The sequence below is a fragment of the Tachyglossus aculeatus genome, chromosome X1 (assembly GCF_015852505.1).
Source record: "Tachyglossus aculeatus isolate mTacAcu1 chromosome X1, mTacAcu1.pri, whole genome shotgun sequence".
Lineage (NCBI taxonomy): Eukaryota > Metazoa > Chordata > Mammalia > Monotremata > Tachyglossidae > Tachyglossus > Tachyglossus aculeatus.
In genome coordinates, this window is record NC_052101.1 from 86,931,111 (window position 1) to 86,949,572 (window position 18,462).

Below are 18,462 nucleotides of genomic sequence, written 5' to 3' on the forward strand. Positions count from 1 at the left end.
GTGGTTCATAATTATCAGTTCATTTTCCTGTGCAGATAATCCTAGGATACAGTCATCAGTGGATAGGGGCTCCTTTAAGAATTATTCAAGGGAAGTTGAGTTTCTCTGAGGATTGGAATCATGTACTGACACCAACTTCCAGATTGCTTGTGGTGTCCATAAGTGTGATTGAAACAGATTGAATAACATGGTACTTAGGCCCAGCCCAGCTTTATTCCATTGGTAATGGTGAAATGGCCCACTAAGTCTGATGTGGCAAGTCATATGGGCATGAAGTAGCGGCATGGCCTAGTAGATAGAGCATGGGCCTGGGAGTCAGAAGGACCTGCGTTCCAATCCTAGCTCCGCCACTTGTCTGCTGGGTGACCTTGGGCAAGTCACTTTGCTTCTCTGTCCCTCAGTTACCTCATTTATAAAATGGAGATGAAAACTATGAGCCCATGTGGGACAAGAACCATGTCCAACCTAATTAACTTGCCTTTACCCCAGAGCTCGGAACAGTGCTTGGCACATGCTAAGTGCTTAACAAATACCATAATTATTATTGTTAAGTAGTTGCCAGAGCACAGGTCTGTGAATGATCTCAAATGCTTTTGTAAGGTGTATGAATTGATCAGTGATATTTCATTCATTCAGTCGTGTTTATTGAGCACTTACTGTGTGCAAAGCTCTGTACTAAGCATTTGGGAGAGCACGGTATAACAATAAGCAGACACATTCCCTGCCCACAATGTGCTTGAGTGCTGTGTGCAGTGTGTAGTACTACACTGAGAAGCAGTGTGGCTTAGTAAAAAGAGCACGGGCTTGTGAGTCGGAGGCCTTGGGTTCTAATTCTGACTCCGCCACTTATCCGCTGTGCCACTTTGGGCAAGTCACTTAACTTCTCTGTGCCTCAGTTACCTCAGATGTAAAATGGGGATTAAGACTGTGAACCCCACGTGGGACAACCTGATGACCTTGTATCTACCCCAGTGCTTTAAACAGTGCTTGGCACATAGTAAGCACATAATACCATTATTATTATTATTATTATTATTATTATTATTATTAAGTGCTTGGGAGAATATAATACAATGGATTTGGTAGAGAGTTTCCCTGCCTATGAGGAGAAGACTGTGCAGATGTCTTATGGTGTTCCCTACCTTTCTGTAGCTGACGTGCAGCAAAAGTGATATTCACTGTGCCCCGCTGTGGTCTGAGGTTGTACTGTGATCCTGTACGTGTATACTTAAAGATGTTCTTTGGTAGGTGGTCTAGGAGAACTCTGGCCAGGAGTGTAGTGAGATCTCACGGGGGTTTCTACAGTCAGCTCTCCCCCCCTTTCTTCAGGAAGAGCTGGTGATAATGGTGGTATCTTTGAAATCTTGTGGTGTTTTTCCTCTTCCTCCTTTGCATCATCAGCATTTATGGAATGGCTATTGTGTGCAGACCCTCTAACCCACCTCACCGTGATGTGGAGGTGAAATAATAAGAATAATGATAATTGAGGTATTTAAGTGGTTATTATGTGTCAGGCACTGTACTAAGCACCAGGGTGGATAGAAGCGAATAGGATTACAAACAATCCCTGTCCCACATGGGCCTCAGTCTTAATCTCCATTGGACATATGAGGGAACTGGGGCCCAGAGAAGTGAAGTGACTTGTCCAGGGTCACTCTGCAGACAAGTTGCAGAGCTGGGATTAGAACCCAGGTCCTCCTGATTCCCAGGACCACGTTCTATCTGCTAGGCCATGCTGCTTCTCAAACAACTCCAGAAGTAGGGGAGTGCCTGCTGGAGCTATGTCATCGGTGATGAAGACTTTGGATTGAAGACCCATATGATGAACAGTCACAGTAGGAATCCTGAAAATAGATGGCTAACATAGGCTGCAAAGACTGCATTGGCAATCCAGGAAAGTGCACGTTGGTCTGTGGAGCTATGGCACAGCATCGGCACTATCCCGTGGTCACTTTGGCCATCAGTAGGTTGTGTTGGTAAATTCCTGGCTCGTGCTTCATGATTGGATGTGCGTCTGCCTATGCGCTTGTCACTAGCAGGGGGTAAAAGAGTGCATGTGGCACTTGGTACTAAAGTCAATTTCTTCATTGAGGCTCTCTGTCTCAAAGTGAGACTGGACTTAGACCCATCTGTCTGTTGAGAGACTTTGTGGTTGTCATTGCCGTCATTACTGTGTGTAGATCTCTGTACTACTTGCTTAGGAACGTGCAACATAAGCAAAAGACATGGTCCCTGAATTCAATTAATGACATTCCTCACTATTCCGCCATGTATTGAGGGAAAAACCTGTGCAGGCACTGAGCAAAATATACCCTCTCTACTTATAGCTTTGGATAAGTATCATACCACCAGATCCAGAAGCTTTGCCATTTTTCATGGCCATCACTACATTGACAACTTCATGGAGTAATGGAGTTAAAGCCACACCTTTGCATGTTGGCAGGTTAACTGGCCTCTTTCTTTTTATGGCATCTGTTTAAATGCTTACTATGAGCCAGGCACTGTACTAAGCACTGGAGTAGATACAAGCTAATCAGGTTGGATACAGTCCCTGGCCCACGTGGGGCTCACAGTCTTAATCCCCATTTTACAGAAGAGGACAATGAGGCACAGAGAAGTGAAGTGACTTGCCCAATCAATCAATCAATCAATCAATCAATCGTATTTATTGAGCGCTTACTATGTGCAGAGCACTGTACTAAGCGCTTGGGAAGTACAAATTGGCATCACATAGAGACAGTCCCTACCCAACAGTGGGCTCACAGTCTAAAAGGGGGAGACAGAGAACAGAACCAAACATACCAACAAAATAAAATAAGTAGGATAGAAATGTACAAGTAAAATAAATAAATAAATAAATAGAGTAATAAATATGTACAACCATATATACATATATACAGGTGCTGTGGGGAAGGGAAGGAGGTAAGATGGGGGGATGGAGAGGGGGACGAGGGGGAGAGGAAAGAAGGGGCTCAGTCTGGGAAGGCCTCCTGGAGGAGGTGAGCTCTCAGCAGGGCCTTGAAGGGAGGAAGAGAGCTAGCTTGGCGGATGGGCAGAGGGAGGGCATTCCAGGCCCGGGGGATGACGTGGGTCGGGGGTCGATGGCGGGACAGGCGACAGCGAGGTACAGTGAGGAGATTAGTGGTGGAGGAGCGGAGGGTGCGGGCTGGGCAGTAGAAGGAGAGAAGGGAGGTGAGGTAGGAGGGGGCGAGGTGATGGACAGCCTTGAAGCCCAGGGTGAGGAGTTTCTGCCTGATGCGCAGATTGATCGGTAGCCATTGGAGGTTTTTGAGGAGGGGAGTAATATGTCCAGAGCGTTTCTGGACAAAGATAATCCGGGCAGCAGCATGAAGTATGGATTGAAGTGGAGAGAGACACGAGGATGGGAGATCCGAGAGAAGGCTAGTGCAGTAGTCCAGACGGGATAGGATGAGAGCTTGAATGAGCAGGGTAGCAGTTTGGATGGAGAGGAAAGGGCGGATCTTGGCAATGTTGCGGAGCTGAGACCGGCAGGTTTTGGTGACCCAAGGCCCCACAGCAGACAAGTGTCAGCGCTGGGATTAGGATGCAGGTCCTTCTGACTCCCAGGCCTGTGCTCTGTCCAGTAGGCTATGCTACTTCTCTTCAGAGTCCTCCTCAATGAGGGGAAGGTGTCGTAAGGTGATCATTCATTCCCATGAATGATCATTCATGGCCAGTCATGTCCTCTTTGAATCCGACGGGCAGTTATCTTTATAGCTATTCAGTTTTGATGATGGTGCTTCTAAAAGCAAGCGCTTATTCATGTGGGTAACCAGACAGAGATGCTACTGACAGTGAAGGTTAAAAAAAAAAAAGCTTTCTTAATGGAATGCCCAGATATTTAAGATATGAGAGGTGGGGGCTGGAGTGTCTGAGACAAGGACGTTCAGTAGAATGGAGGTCATTATTGCTCTCCAAGGGCCTAGTTTAGTCCTTTATACACAGTAGGTGAGGGTACCCAATGAATAAAATTTACCCAGCCTCCGTTTCACCCTCACCTGCTTCTTCCTATGTTTCTGATCATCATCATAATAATAATGTTGGTATTTGTTAAGCGCTTTCTATGTGCCACGTGCTGTTCTAAGTGCTGGGATAGATGCAAGGTTATTTGGTTGTCCCGCTTGGGGCTCACAGTCTTGATCTCCATTTTACAGATGAGGTAACTGAGGCACAGAGAAGTTAAGTGACTTGCCCAAAGTCACACAGCTGACAAGTGGCGGAGCCCGGATTAGAACCCACGACCTCCGACTCCCAAGCCCGTGCTCTTTCCACTAAGCCACGCATAAGCAAACCAATATAGGCTTGCATAAATCTCATGGATTTTTATTGAAGAAACATCAAATTTGAGGCAGTATGGTCTAGTGGAAAGAGCATTGGACTGTAGACTGTAAGCTCCTTGTGGGCTGGGATCATGTTCCCCTACTCCATCGTCTTGTAACTTTCCCCGCTCTGTGTGCTGCCTGCCAGCTGCCACCATCAATGAATGTAGGCCCCTGCACAGGAGGTGCTATTGCCCTCCACAGGCTGGTTAAAGGACTAGGATGCCCCCACCACACTCACACACACCTTGGGGTGACTTCGGTGCCCCCCACCAGGAGCTATGCCTGGCTCACCGCAGGAGCAGACTGTGCTGCTAACGCACCACAGCCAAGGCTCCCAGGCATTGGGGAAACTGGGCCGAAGTCATGAGGATTTCTGCACCTGCACTCCAGCTTGCCCCAGAGCCCAGCCTTTTCCCTCCCGGGTCAGTGGGAAATCTGGCTCAGCCGTGGAATTCGGAACTTAATTTACCAGAACTGTCTACCGGTCCTTTCCATCTTTCACCCCCACCTATGATCTCTTCCACACCGAATGCTTGAAGAGACTATCCTTAGCCATACTGCCATGTTAACGATTGGCTGCATCTGTAGTCATTTGTAAATCTGCTTTTCGGAATCGCAACCTCAAAACGTTTGCCTATTGCCGTGTGTCAGACTGATCTGTCCATCCCATATTACCTCCCAAAAGCTCCTCATTATGCCACATCAATTTAGATTGTGTTTCACTATGTCTGTAAGGCATCTATTCTGCCTTTCCTGCTTGTGTATACCCTATTTCAGTTCACTGTACTTTTGTTCTGCTATCATCCATTCTACTCACATTTCCCACAGTGCAAAACCGTGTTACAGTGAGCAACTCCTTGATATCGTTAGATGGGCTTAATTGTTGGTGATCTTGTCTTGCCATTGGCTCATAGGTGACACCAATGAAACTGCTCAAGGTTCTGGATGTGACAATCATGATAAGGTTTTCACAGGCAGGTAGAAGGCAGGTTGCAGTGCACATAGTAAGCACTCAATAAATACCACTGATTGATGGATTGCCGCAGCTGTGAACCTTTAGTTTGGTATGAAACTTGATGCCATATTGTCACCACACTCCATCTTCTCAGTGGCCAAAGCCCAGGGAAGAACAGTGAATTTCCTCTGGAGAAATTCAGAAGCAGAGCAGCGACATAGAAGGTTTTGATTCTCAAGGATAAGGCTGATTGACAATAGCATTCCTGAGTGTAAGCAAACTCAGGGATTTGAAATTGTGACCTGCAGCTGTAAGTATCTTAGTAGGCCAACTTGGGGCTCCACTAATAGATCCATAAACCTGATTATGAGGACTTAGGAAATGCCAGCATTAGGGAGATGACTCCTGAGTTTGTTAAGGTTTCTCACAACATTGCATATTGGTTTATTTATCACAATCTGAGGACGTATTCAGATCATTTTTCTCATTTGCAGATGAAAAACTCATCTTGGCTGCAGAGTAGTTTAGTGACACAGACGTGGCACAGTGGTCTAGTGTAGTCCTGCCTTTGGTGATTTGGGAGAGTTTTCCTGAAAAATCCACCTCCTCCCTATACTATTGAAGATCTAGCTTATTCTATGAAGCGGTGCTGTAACTAGGCATTTTCGTGTCTAGGGCAAGAAAGAAAACTTGCGTCCCCTACCGTTATTTTTTATTAATTTAACCAAACATTGGAGGCTTATGATTGTGTAATTTTTCTGCCCCCTCGGCTTTGTGTCCTGGGCTGCTGCCCTGTTCCACTACCCTAGTTACAGCCCGAATCTGAGGAACTGGGGAGAGGGGTTGCCTCGATCGAATCTGAGGAATGCGGAAAGAAAAAGGAATGAAATGACTGGAAAGAAAAGACCACTCTGGAGGAGGGGAAGAAAAATAGGAAGTGGTTCCTGTTAGAGAGAAAAGCGGTGACTTTGGAAGACGGGAACTTTTCCCACCCACAAGAGAAGTGAGAGGGGAAAAAAAAGCAAGTTTGCTGTCCAAGAGAGAAGGACATTTGCTTTTCCCATTACCAGGAAAGGAAAATAAGTATTTTCTCCAAGTAGAGACGTTTCCTTCATTTATTTAGGACTCTGCCTGTGGAACTAATACCCGGTAACCTAAAAATGGAAGGAGACCTATCCAGGTAAGGCCTACAGTGGCTGGGGCCAGAGGGGCCAAGATGGGGGAATGAAGAATGGTGGAAGGGAAAGGGGAACAGAAGTTTGGAGAGAAAGTACAGTGGGGAGTGAGAGGGGGTAGAAAAGAGGGTCAAGAAAAATGGGGAAGGGGTAGAGGGAAGAAATGTTTTCATGGTAGGGTAACAAATTTGCTTAGGATTTGCCAGAACCCAGTTTTGTTGGTGGTGGCAAAATGTTTCTAAAAGAACTAGGAAGACAGTATAAAAATCTTGTTGTTGCTTCTGTAATTTTCTTGTACCTTTCATGTTTAACACAAAATGGTCAGGTAGGATCCCAAACAGTGACATCCTGTTATACACTGCCATTCTATCAGCACTGAAGCAATGCCCATCTTATCAATGCCTTAATGACTGTTGAGTTGAAATGGGAAAGCAGTACACTGAGTGGATAGAAGAAACGTTTCTGAGGAACAATGAAGCAAAAGCCCAAATGATGTGGCATAGTTGGGAGATAGTGCTAGAAGGCATATCGATTTGGTATAGAGCAATTAGAAGTGGGGAGACTCTCTTAGGAGAGATTTCAAGGCGACTGAATCACAGATATGTAGAAAAGAAAACAAAGCTAGGCTCTATAGGTAGTAAATACAACAGGGCAGCAAGGGCTGATCTTCATGCAAATACGGTAGAAGGTATTGCTAGTCATGCTTTTAGTCTCATAGACAAAGTGAAAAAAATCCCATCATCAAACTCGAGAAACATACATAAGCATATCACTTTTTAGCTTCTTCACCCGTGGCAAGAGATATTTGGGTAGGAACACCCACCTCAGCCTACCTACTTTCACCCACCCACCTTGATCTTCTCCTGCACTCACCTTTACACAGGCACATATAGATATTGCCCTACACCAAAGGCATACCCACAGACCCAAAAGGAATTTCCTGGAAGATATCTGAGGAAGGAAGGAAGAAAATTGGACGTAGGGGGGAGAAATGGAAGACATGATAATTTTTCAGAAGAGAGAAAAGGATTGAGATCTTCCGGGGGAGATTTCCAGGAGGAAGAACTGTCAGGGCCCGAGGGAAAGATGGGAATTTGGGGAAGAAGGGGAAAGGGGATTCTCAGCCTGGAAAGGGATGAGGAATTCTTAAGGCAGGAGGGGAGGAGAAGGGTGGGAAAGGAAGAAGAGAATCGTGAATTGATTTGGGGTGTAGGGGCTTTGGCATGGGTTTCACGAAGGGTTAGTTCCCTGTTGCTTCTGCTTCCTTCAGTGGTCTCAATGACCCTGTTGCCATCCAGGTTTTACTCCAGGCTGTGGCCACCTGATGGGCCACCAGAGGGGTTCCAGGAACTGGTCTCCTAAGAGTCACTGTGGCCACAATCCTGCTTTCCCAGGATGTAGGGCTAAGGAAGGCAGGAGGAGGGGCCTAACCCTCCTGGCCAATCACTGTCTAGACAACCTGAGATGGCCCCAGTGAAGAATGGGCTTTAGAGGAGGGGGAGGTGATGTACAGCAGTGATGGCTGTAGTGGCAGGTGAGTGGGATTTTGGGTAGGGATTTGTTCAGTCAATTGTGTTTATTGAGCACTTACTATTATTGTTATTATTATTACTGTGGTACTTGTTAAGCGCTTACTGTGTGCCAATCACTGTTCTAAGTGCTTGGGAGAGTACAGTATAACAATATAACAGACACATTCCCTGGGTGGCCAGCTGTCTACTAAAGGAGATGCTGGTCATGTAGCCCTGGGCTTCAGTGGACTAAAATGGGAGAGGCGGGGCTGTGACTGCAAATGACCAAAAGACAATAGGGGCTTGGCTGGGTGGCAATGTTCCCTCTTAATGGTGCCCCATAATGCCTGTTCCAGGATTCTTTTTTATACCAGAGTTGAGGTCTGTCTGGTTTCAGCTTACTTGCTGCAATATGTGCATTTATGTGTCTACTCTAAAGCTTAATGATTATCTTTAGATATCTGTGAATTATGCCATGCACTTTGATAATGTAAGAGCTTGGGGCCCTTCAGTGAGGGGAGCGAGAACCTATCAGAAAGGGAAAAAATATTATTGGTTTTTTGGTTTTTTTAGCACAGGCACTGTGATCTGTCCTGACAACTTAAACTGTGAACAGAGTTCTTCAGTCATCAAGACCAGATGTTATCCCTTTTCCTTAAATTCAACATAACAAGAATTTTGCAAGTATTTTTCATTAATTCAATCGTGTTTATTGGGCGCTCGTGGTGTGCAGAGCACTGTAATAATAGTAATAATAATGGCATTTGTTCATTTATTTATTCAATCGTATTTATTGAGCGCTTACTGCATGCAGAGCACTGTACTAAGCGCTTGGGAAGTACAAGTTGGCAACATATAGAGACGGTCCCTACCCAACAACGAGCTCACAGTCTAGAAGGGGGAGACAGACAACAAAACAAAACATGTGGACAGGTGTCAAGTCATCAGAATAAATAGAAGTAAAGCTAGATGCAGATCATTAACAAAATAAATAGCATAGTAAATATGTACAAGTAATATAAAGTAATAAATCTGAACAAACATGTATACAGGTGCAGTGGGGAGAGGAAGGAGGTAGGGTGGGGGGGATGGGGAGGGGGAGAGGAAAAAGGGGGCTCAGTCTGGGAAGGCCTCTTGGAGGAGGTGAGCTCTCAGTAGGGCTTTGAAGGGAGGAAGAGAGCTAGCTTGGGGAATGTGTGGAGGGAGGGCATTCTAGGCCAGGGGGAGGATGTGGGCCAGGGGTCGATGGCGGGACAGGCGAGAACGAGGTACATTGAGGAGGTTAGCGCTTACTATGTTCTAAACGCTGGGGTGGATACAAGGTGATCAGGTTGTCCCACGTAGGGCTCACAGTCTTAATCCCCATTTTACAGATGAGGTAACTGAGGCACAGAGAAGTGGAGTGACTTGTGCAAAGTCACACAGCTGATCAGTGGCAGAGCGGGGATTAGAACCCATGACCTCTGACTCCCAAGCCCATGCTCTTCCCACTGAGCTGCTCTGCTTCTCATGTACTAAGTGCTTGGGAGAGTACAATACAACAATAAACAGACACATTCCTTGCCCACAATTTTTGATGATTTGTGGTTTCTGCCATAGGTCTGTTTTTGTGAACAGGCTGACATTTCACAATTTCAAGGGCATTAAGCCTGTAAACTCCTTTTTATTTTTTTCCTCTAATTACCCCTATCAGAATTAATGCTCAGCAAGTCTTTTAACATCCCAGAAAGCAGAATTCTAATAAGTTTTCATTGTCCATTTGCTCTCAAAAGTGAAGGAGAAAAGTGAAGAAGGGGCCACCGAAAAGCACCTGGGCCTGGTCCAATTTTGGTCCTGCCAATTTGGGCAGGAGTCTGTTAATCTGACATGATCCTTCCAAGAATGGTATTGATTCTTAAGATTTTCCACAAGGAGCAGACTCAATTTCCATAATAGCCCTGGAAGAGAATGAAATGATCTATTATTAATCTAAATAAGCATGTAAAAGATTAGGGGCTTGGGCCAAGAATAGACATCTGCATTAGCGGTTATTCAATTAAGGCTACGTTGAAAAACAAGAGCTTGTGGTGACCACAACAGACGGGCCAAAAGTCCAGTCACCAGGGCACCACAGAAACAGAACATGTTCCTTGCATAGTCATACTTTTCCCCCTTTTCCTCATACGAAGATGACTTTTGTTATGAACCAGGCAGTTCCCCCCTTGATGCCATACACTGGAGGTACAGTGCTAAATATTTGAGCCCTGCCATGTGGGCAAAAGGCTAAAAACAAGCTTTGTGGTCATATGACTTCTGCAATTTTCCTGTACATGTGTACTGCCAGTGCCTGGCTGACACTCTCTTCTGCATTGTGTGCGTGAAAAGATAGTTCCTTGCTTTTATCCCATATAGAGTCTGTTTTTGAGAATTTTTCTTGGTAACCTGATCTTTGAAGCTTTTGCTGAAGGAAAGAAACTTCTCTCCTGATTGCTGCCTACCAGGCTGGCCACCCAATCGTTTACTGCTCTACCACATTGTTTGACACTGTGTTGCACTGTCTTTAAATTGCCTATTCTGTCCTTCTGGCTTTTGTGTTCTCATTTATCGTTCCCCATAGAGCAACTGCCTGGCTATACCAATCCATCAGTGGTATGTATTGAGTGCTTACTGTGTGCAGTGTGCTGTACGGAGCATTCATGTCATCTGTTCTTCTTGCATGTGTCCTGGCCAGAAGCATGGTGTGGCTGCGTGCATTAATTCAATGATGGTGAAATGACTGAATTCTGCAACATGTTGGGTCTGTGCTTCAAGAACATCATCATCTGCTGATAGCAATTTCTGAGCCACTGTCGCAAAGGCTTTTGAGGATGCTCACAGATTGCTGAGCTGAGAAAGTTCTCCTGTGGCTCGGAAGCATATTCTGATTTCAAGCTCCAGATAGAGCTCTCATTGCATTCACAAGTATGGGGGCATACAATAGGTTGAATAGGTCTCGGTGAATCACAGGACTCTGCTCGATCAATCAGTGATATTTTTTGAGCAATGATTCTGTATGCAGCACTCCAGTGGTGATTAGGGGAAAAGGTTCAGGCCAGAAAGAGAACCTTCAACTCTGGCTTGACCGATCGTGCCATCTTGGAATAGCCTAAGTCTTAATGAATTTCCTAGGACAGCCAAATGTGTATAGCAACGGGGAGAACTCTAGTGTCTTGATGTGTCAGATGCTTTTGTAAGGCCTATCAGCATCATATAAAGATTTTGATGTTGCTCTCTTGACATTTCCTATAGCTTCATTACAGTGTGGCCTGGTGGAAAGAGCACAGACCTGGAAATCAGAGGGCCAGGCTTCTAATCCCAGTTCTGCCTGCTTTGTGACCTTAGGCAGGTCACTTCATTTCTCTGTGCCTTAGTTTCCTCATCTATAAAATATATGTTCTCCCTCATACTTAAGCTGTGAGCTCCATGTGGGACAAGGACTATGATTACTGATTACCTGATTACTTTGTATCTGCTCCAGGGCATATAGAAAGGAATAAACTAATATTATTATTTGATAATGCCTGTTTTGGTCTGAAGCCATATTGTTTTTCAGGTAGTCTGGAGATGATGTTCTCCAATATCCTGTTCAGGAGGATTCTGACAATAATCTTGTTGAAGACAAAAGGAAAGCAGTGAATCGATCAGTGGTGTTTAACACTTACTGTCTGCAGAGCATTCAACTAAGTGCTTGGGAAAGTACGACACAATGGAGTTGGTAGACATGTTCCCTCCCCACAAGGAGCTTACAGTCTAGAGGGAAATGCCCTTCTTGAAGATAACTATGGTGGAATCTTTGAAATATTGAATCACTTCCTCAGTGCTGCATTTTGAGGAATAGCTTGTGCAGATGTCTGTGGAAGAGGTCCCCTCCCTGCCCATTAATTTCTGCAGAAATACCATCATATGAGTGCTTTTCCATTTTTCACTGCTATGACTGTGGAAGTTACTTCCTCAAAAGTTGGAGGAAAAGCTCCATCTCTCTTTCTTGGCTGGATTTCTGTGCTTTTTTTTATTAAATAGTATTTAAGTGCTTACTATATGTCGAGCACGGTTCTAAGTGCTGGGGTAGATACAAGTTAATTAGGTTGGCCATGGTCCCTGCCCTGCATGGGGCTTGCAGTCTGAGTAGGAGGGAGAACTGAGGCATAAAGAAGTTAAGTGTGCCCAAGGTCACACAGTGAGAGCTGGGAATTAGAACCCAGGTCCTCTGACTCCCAGGCCTGGACTCTTCCCACTAGGCCACGCAGGTTTCAAGAGACTCTTCCTTAAGGGTAGAAGGCTGTGTTCAGAAGCTCATAATACTCCTGGCTATCTGTACAAGATTCCTTCTTTGTGATGAGGGTGGTTCCTTCTATACCCTTCAGCAGTGCCATGGTAATATGTATGGGTTCATAGAGTGTCTTTAGTGATAAATTGAAGTCCTTAGTTTGTCAGTGGTCAGAATATCCCTGCATCTCTTCAGCTTTGGCATCTTATCACCGGTTGTAAATGTTTCTCATTATAGTTGGGAGGCTTGGGGAAAGAGTACGATCTGGGAGTCAGAGGACCTGGGTTCTAGTCCTGGTGCTGTCATTTGTCTGCTGTGTGCCCTTGGACCAGTTACTCGACTTCTCTGGGCCTCAGTTTCCTCATCTATTGAATCCCCATTTTACATTGAATTTTACATTGAATTTACATTTTACATTGAATTCCCATGTGGGACAGGGACTGTGTCCTACCTGATTATCTTGTATCTACCCCAGTTCTTAGTACAGTGCTTGGCATAAAATAAGCACTTTACAAGTATGATAAAAAAAAATTGACGCTCATGCACGTAAGCATCTAATTAGGTATTTTTATGATGGGATGTGGACATACTGAACTGGTGTGTAGGCTCAATATTTGTCTTGGTCAGAGACATCACAGGATATGGAAACCACTTGGAAAGTGCTATTAGGGCTCTGCAATTCTCTTCCTTCATAGCCTCCCCTAATTCTGTCCCCACTCGGAGTTTGATGTGACCATAGTGATTTGATGTGACCATAGTGATTTGCTTTCTCTGTAACTCTTTCTAATAATGGTAAAAGAGTTTTGGGAGTTCACGACTGGGTTTTTTAAAATTTGGAGCTCACATTTGGAACCAGTTCGGTCAACTTTCTTATCAGTGCCCCATACATATTATTGATAGCTCAGAAATAAAGTGGAAAGATGTTCTCCTCCAGCCTCCCTATACAGTTAGACTTTAGTGCCATTCTTTCTGTATTTTTTACAGCTTCTCTCCCTGGAAGCAGACCCTATTTTTAGTTTAGTCCATTTTGTTCTTCTTAGACAGATTATTTGTATCCTTGGTGTGGTCTTTGAAATGAACTAAAAGCTCTTATAATGAATAAATTAGTTCCCTGGCCTACATAGGGTAGTTTTGATACTCTGACCAATATTTCTGTAATGTCTTAGTATCCTTGCTTAACAAGGATGCTTAATCTCTGACTATTGTGTTCAGTTTTCTGTTTTTGAATATCATATGATTTAGGAACATGGGGTTATGTGGGGAGAAGATGCCCAACTTGCAAATGTTTACGACCCCTTGACCATTTGCAGTTCTAAGAGCTGTACTTAGAGTATGGCAGAGCCAAGCTCATGATTTGTCAAATGTATTTAATGACTTTCCTTTATTCAGTCAAGGGAGGTCAGTGTAGAAGCATAAATTGCATAAATTGGGAAGCAGCGTGGCTTAGGGGAAAGAGCATGGGCCTGGGAGTGAGAGGTTGTGGGTTCTAATCCTGGCTCTGTCACTTGTCAGCTGGGTGATTTTGGGCAAGTCACTTAACTTCTCTAGGCCTCAGTTACCTCATCTGTAAAATGGGGATTAAAACTCTGAGCTCCACGTGGGACAACGTGTATCTACGTTGCCCTGTATCTACCCCAATGCTTAGAATAGTGCTCAGCATGTAGTAAGAGCTTCCCACTGTTGGGTAGGGACCCTCTGTATATATTGCCAACTTGTACTTCCCAAGCACTTAGCACAGTGCTATACACACAGTAAGCGCTCAATAAATACGATTGAATGAATGAACAAATACCATCATCATCATCATACAATTGTATATAATGCTGTAAATAACAACCTAAACTTGAACTCTGGACTAAAAACAAAGGAAGCAGTAGAAGAGGATAGGGAAAATAGATGGAGAGGGAAGGTCATTGTGGGAGGAGGAGGAGTTAAAGGCCCATCCAAAACACAGGCAATTGGTGGAGAGTTCTAGACCTTGGAAGATATTCCAGTCCAAATCCTGTTATATGTGCCAGAAAAATGCTGCCAAGACTGTTACCCAGTTTCTTCTCTGGGGTGAATATTTCAGGAAGGGGGTGACCACTTCCCTCAAGATTTTTCTAGTTTGTAAACTCCTTGTGGGCAGGGATCAAATCTACCTATTCTATTGTATTGTACTCTCCCAGATGCTTAATACAAAGCTCTGCACACAGCAAGAGCTCTATAACTACCCTTGGTTGATTGAGTCTCCCCAAGCATTGTAGTACAAGATGACTGCTTCTGGCCACCACAGCTCTCTGCCAGATGGTACGGAGCTTTCCAGCTGAGGGGAAAGTCCAGGTGACTATTAGCTTTTGTCAATTTTTTTGAGCCTCTGCTCTTTGCTAGGGTGTCATGGACTCCATCCTAAAAATTCATCCATTGTGCTCCCAGAGGTGAAGCAGGGGTATACAGAGATAGGCTTGTGAAGTGCATCAAGAAGAAAGAGATAATGCTCCTACAATATTTTTGCTGTAGTAATATTAATAATAATGATGATGGTATTTGTTAAGCGCTTACTATGTGCAAAGCACTGTTTTAAGTGCTGGGGAGGTTACATGGTGATCAGGTTGTCCCATGGGGGGCTCACAGGGCTTTAGTAGATTCTGAAATAAGGTGGGGTATCCAAAATATTTGGGCTACCTTCTGACCTCAGAAGTTGTTGAATGACTCAAACTGGAAAAGATTATTATTTTATGGAAATGTATAGGGGGCAAGATACATAACCAGGAGGACTAATTCTCTGGAGAAGAAACTAAAGTCCAGGGAAAACGTGGAAGAGGCAGACCAGCAGCTAGATGGATAGAGACTATAACAATGATTACAGAAGAACTGTTAGAAAGGTTACCGGATTATGGCAGAAGACAGGACGTTCTGGGTAAAATGTATCCATAGAGTCGCTATGAATCAAAAATGACTCAACAGCACTTGATATTGATAATAGAGGGCAGGGACTTCCTCCTCAAACATGGTGCCAAAATTAGTGTACCTATGTATAAAACACCAAAGCTCTTAAGAAGGATGTCCAGGAAATAAGACATACGTTATACAGTGGAAAGTAAGGTATGGACAGTGGCTTAAATATGTCAAAAAATTCCATTGTCCTTAAAGAATATGGTAGCATTATTGAAATTATCCAGATGATTGATTAATTCTCATAAAAATTTCAACTACACCCTAATTAATTGGATTTTTTTTCATTTTCAGGGAATTCAAAGGAAAAATATGGGATTTTCAGCAGAGGCAACTTGTACAGCAAATTCCTTTTAGAGTTGGAGGCCATGATAAATGGTTTAAAGGTAAATTCTCTGGAAACCCAAACTCTGCACATTAACATGTATTTTTCTACTAAGAGCTTTCACAGGATTCCTCCTTCCCTGCCTCCAACACGCCTACATTTCCACAGGAGCAAATCCTGTAGTGCAGTGGGGTGCTCTTTAAGGAAGGTTAACCTCCCATGAAGGCAATTTATCTGAGAAATACAGTAGAATCTACTGATTATAGATGGCAACATGAAGGTGGATGTTACTGAAGAGAATTCATCTTCCTCACCCTGCTTAGTAACATTGTAGTTTTTATCCAGGAATTTCCAGCATTTTAAATATGAGCTTCATTGTCTTCACTTTTTAGATGGGAGATATTTAGGCTGAGAGGCTGAAAGCTTTCCCGAAGCTGAAGAGGAAATCAGCCAGAGCTAGGAAAAAGAGTCCAGGAATCCCAAGTACATCCACATTCCTCTCCAAGGATTTTAAAACAAGTGTGTTTTAGGAACAGTTTCATTCTTTGCTGCCAAACGCTGGGTATCAATATCACAAATTTCATTGTTGCCACTGGCATGGGAAAGATCTCTAAATTCATAATGCAATGGTTCCCTTTGTGGCTATTTACAGGATAGTAATGTCTGCTTTCTGGAGGGAGAAATCCTGAATCTAGTTCAACTGTCGTGTGTTTATTGCTAATCATAGTTTTTTGGGAGACTAAAAAACAAATCCAACTTCTCTTTTAATACAATGAACTGTAGATTTTTTAAACACCTTATTTTCAAAATGTTCTGCTTTTAATAGTTTGCTGTTGAACTTAATAATGAAAGATGTGCTGTTGCTTAACTGATTATGAAATTTTAGATTTTGAGTTTATAGTGATTTTGACTATCCTGGCTAGATTGGATATGCAGTATTGTCATTGCTGCCAGTAAAATGCCTCTCTTTTCAGAAGCATATAAAATTCTCTTTGGACCAGTGGATTAAACCTATGACTAGGAGTTATAAATTTTGCTTCTGTCTTTGGGGACAGATCTCTTAAATTCTTCATGATTTTACCCCCATCTCTAAGGTGGGAGTGCATTCCCTCACAGAGATGACACCAGAAGGCATTTTTGTGTTCAGCTCATTGGACTATGTTGCATCCCCAACCCCTCTTCATGGTACCCTGCAGGTTTGAATTTATATTAAGGTACAAAATGCAGGGTTTTTTATTTTTTTAATGTACTCTAGTTACAGTAGTTGTGCTTGAAATGCCATGTAGTCCAAATGATTGATGGAGCAGCACACTGTGTGGTCTGTTGTGAAGATATGTTTTCCCTATTTTTCCCTTCTGTCTTATTGTCTCTCTTTTATTACATTCCTCTTCTCCTTTTCATTTTCTAAATTAGAAGTATTGGAAGGTAGCTCCCCAAGACGGTTCCAGACAGGGATGTGTGATTTCCTCCATTTGAGCCAGGTTCTTCTGAGACTTTCCTGCATATCGCATGTATTGAGTGTGTATGTGTGTGTCTCTTTGACCTGACCTAATTTCACCAAACCGCCCTCCAGATTATTTTCTCATTTCTTAGAACCAAAGCCAGTCGTGTGACCATCTTAACTGCATCCCGAAACAAGTTATTTATTTGTATATGGGCTGCTCAATAGTAGCCAAAGGGGATTTTTCCACTTTCCTGGCTCCATCACTAGTGGTTTTCATTGATGCCAGTCTGGAAAATCATTGAGTCCATTAGAAGCAGACATCAATCCCAGAGTGATGGGCAGTGGAAGAGCAGAGACCCACCATCAATGGAATAATTGAACTTTTTTCTTCCTGGAACTTAAATTATACACCCTAGTGGCAAATGAAATGCTTAGAGAGTTGCATCAGCTCTTAAAGACTGCTAGGTTGTCACTAGTGCAGAAATTCATTACCTGGTCTGTAAAATTATTGCCATTCCATCACGGGGAGGTGGACCTGGGCACTTGACAAACTCTACTTGAGATTCAAAGTTCATGGGACACTAGTTAGAGAATTCATGAGTTAGAATTGAACTGAGGCTCCCTTGGGAGTTCCTCATCCACATGATGCCTAGTGGCATGAGACGGGCTTGGGAGTCAGAGGATGTGGGTTCTAATCCTGGCTCCACTACTTGTCTGCTGTGTGACCTTGGGCAAGTCACTTAACTTCTCTGTGCCTCAGTTACCTCATCCGTAAAATGGGGATGAAGACTGTGAACCCCACAAGGGACAACCTGATTATCTTGTATCTACCAGTGCTTAGAACAGTGCTTGGCACTTAGTAAGTGCTTAACAATAATAATAATAATGTTGGTATTTGTTAAGTGCTTACTAGGTGCCAAGCACTGTTCTAAGCACTGGGGTAGATACACGGTAATCAGGTTGTCCCGGGTAGGGCTCACAGTCTTCTTCCCCATTTTACAGGTGAGGTAACTGAGGCACAGGGAAATTAAGTGACTTGCCCAAGGTCACACAGCTGACAAATGGCAGAGGTGGGATTAGAACCCATGATCTCTGACTCCCAAGCCTGTGCTCTTTCCGCTGAGCCACGCTGCTTCTCTGCTTCTCTTCTCTTAACAAATACCATTATATTATTATTATTATGATGATGATGATGATGATGATGCAGCTGACTTCAGGTGTCTGAGCTGGGTCTAGGAGACAATCGGGAATGAGAAGCAATGTGGACTAGTGGAAAGAGCTTTGTCCTGGGAGACAAAGGATCTGGGTTGTAATCCCGGCTCTGCCACTTGTCCTCTGTGTGACCTTGGGCAACTTCTCTGGGTTTCAGTTCCCGCTTCTGCAAGATTGGGATTCAGTACCTGTTCTTCTTCCCACTTAAACTATGAGCCCTCTTTGGGATCAGATTATCTTGGCACAAAGTAAGCACTTAAGGACTTATTATCGTTATT

At 43.8% G+C, this 18,462-nt stretch overlaps 1 protein-coding gene across 1 annotated transcript in view; it reads left to right on the plus strand.

Annotated features, from left to right (window-relative positions):
- The window catches only part of OSGIN1 (oxidative stress induced growth inhibitor 1), a 342,694-nt gene that overhangs the window by 25,445 nt on the left and 298,787 nt on the right, over positions 1-18,462 (plus strand). The window contains exon 6 of the mRNA XM_038772435.1: positions 15,498-15,589. The gene's annotated coding sequence lies outside the window, so the exon portion shown is untranslated. The remainder of the gene's footprint in view (positions 1-15,497; positions 15,590-18,462) is intronic.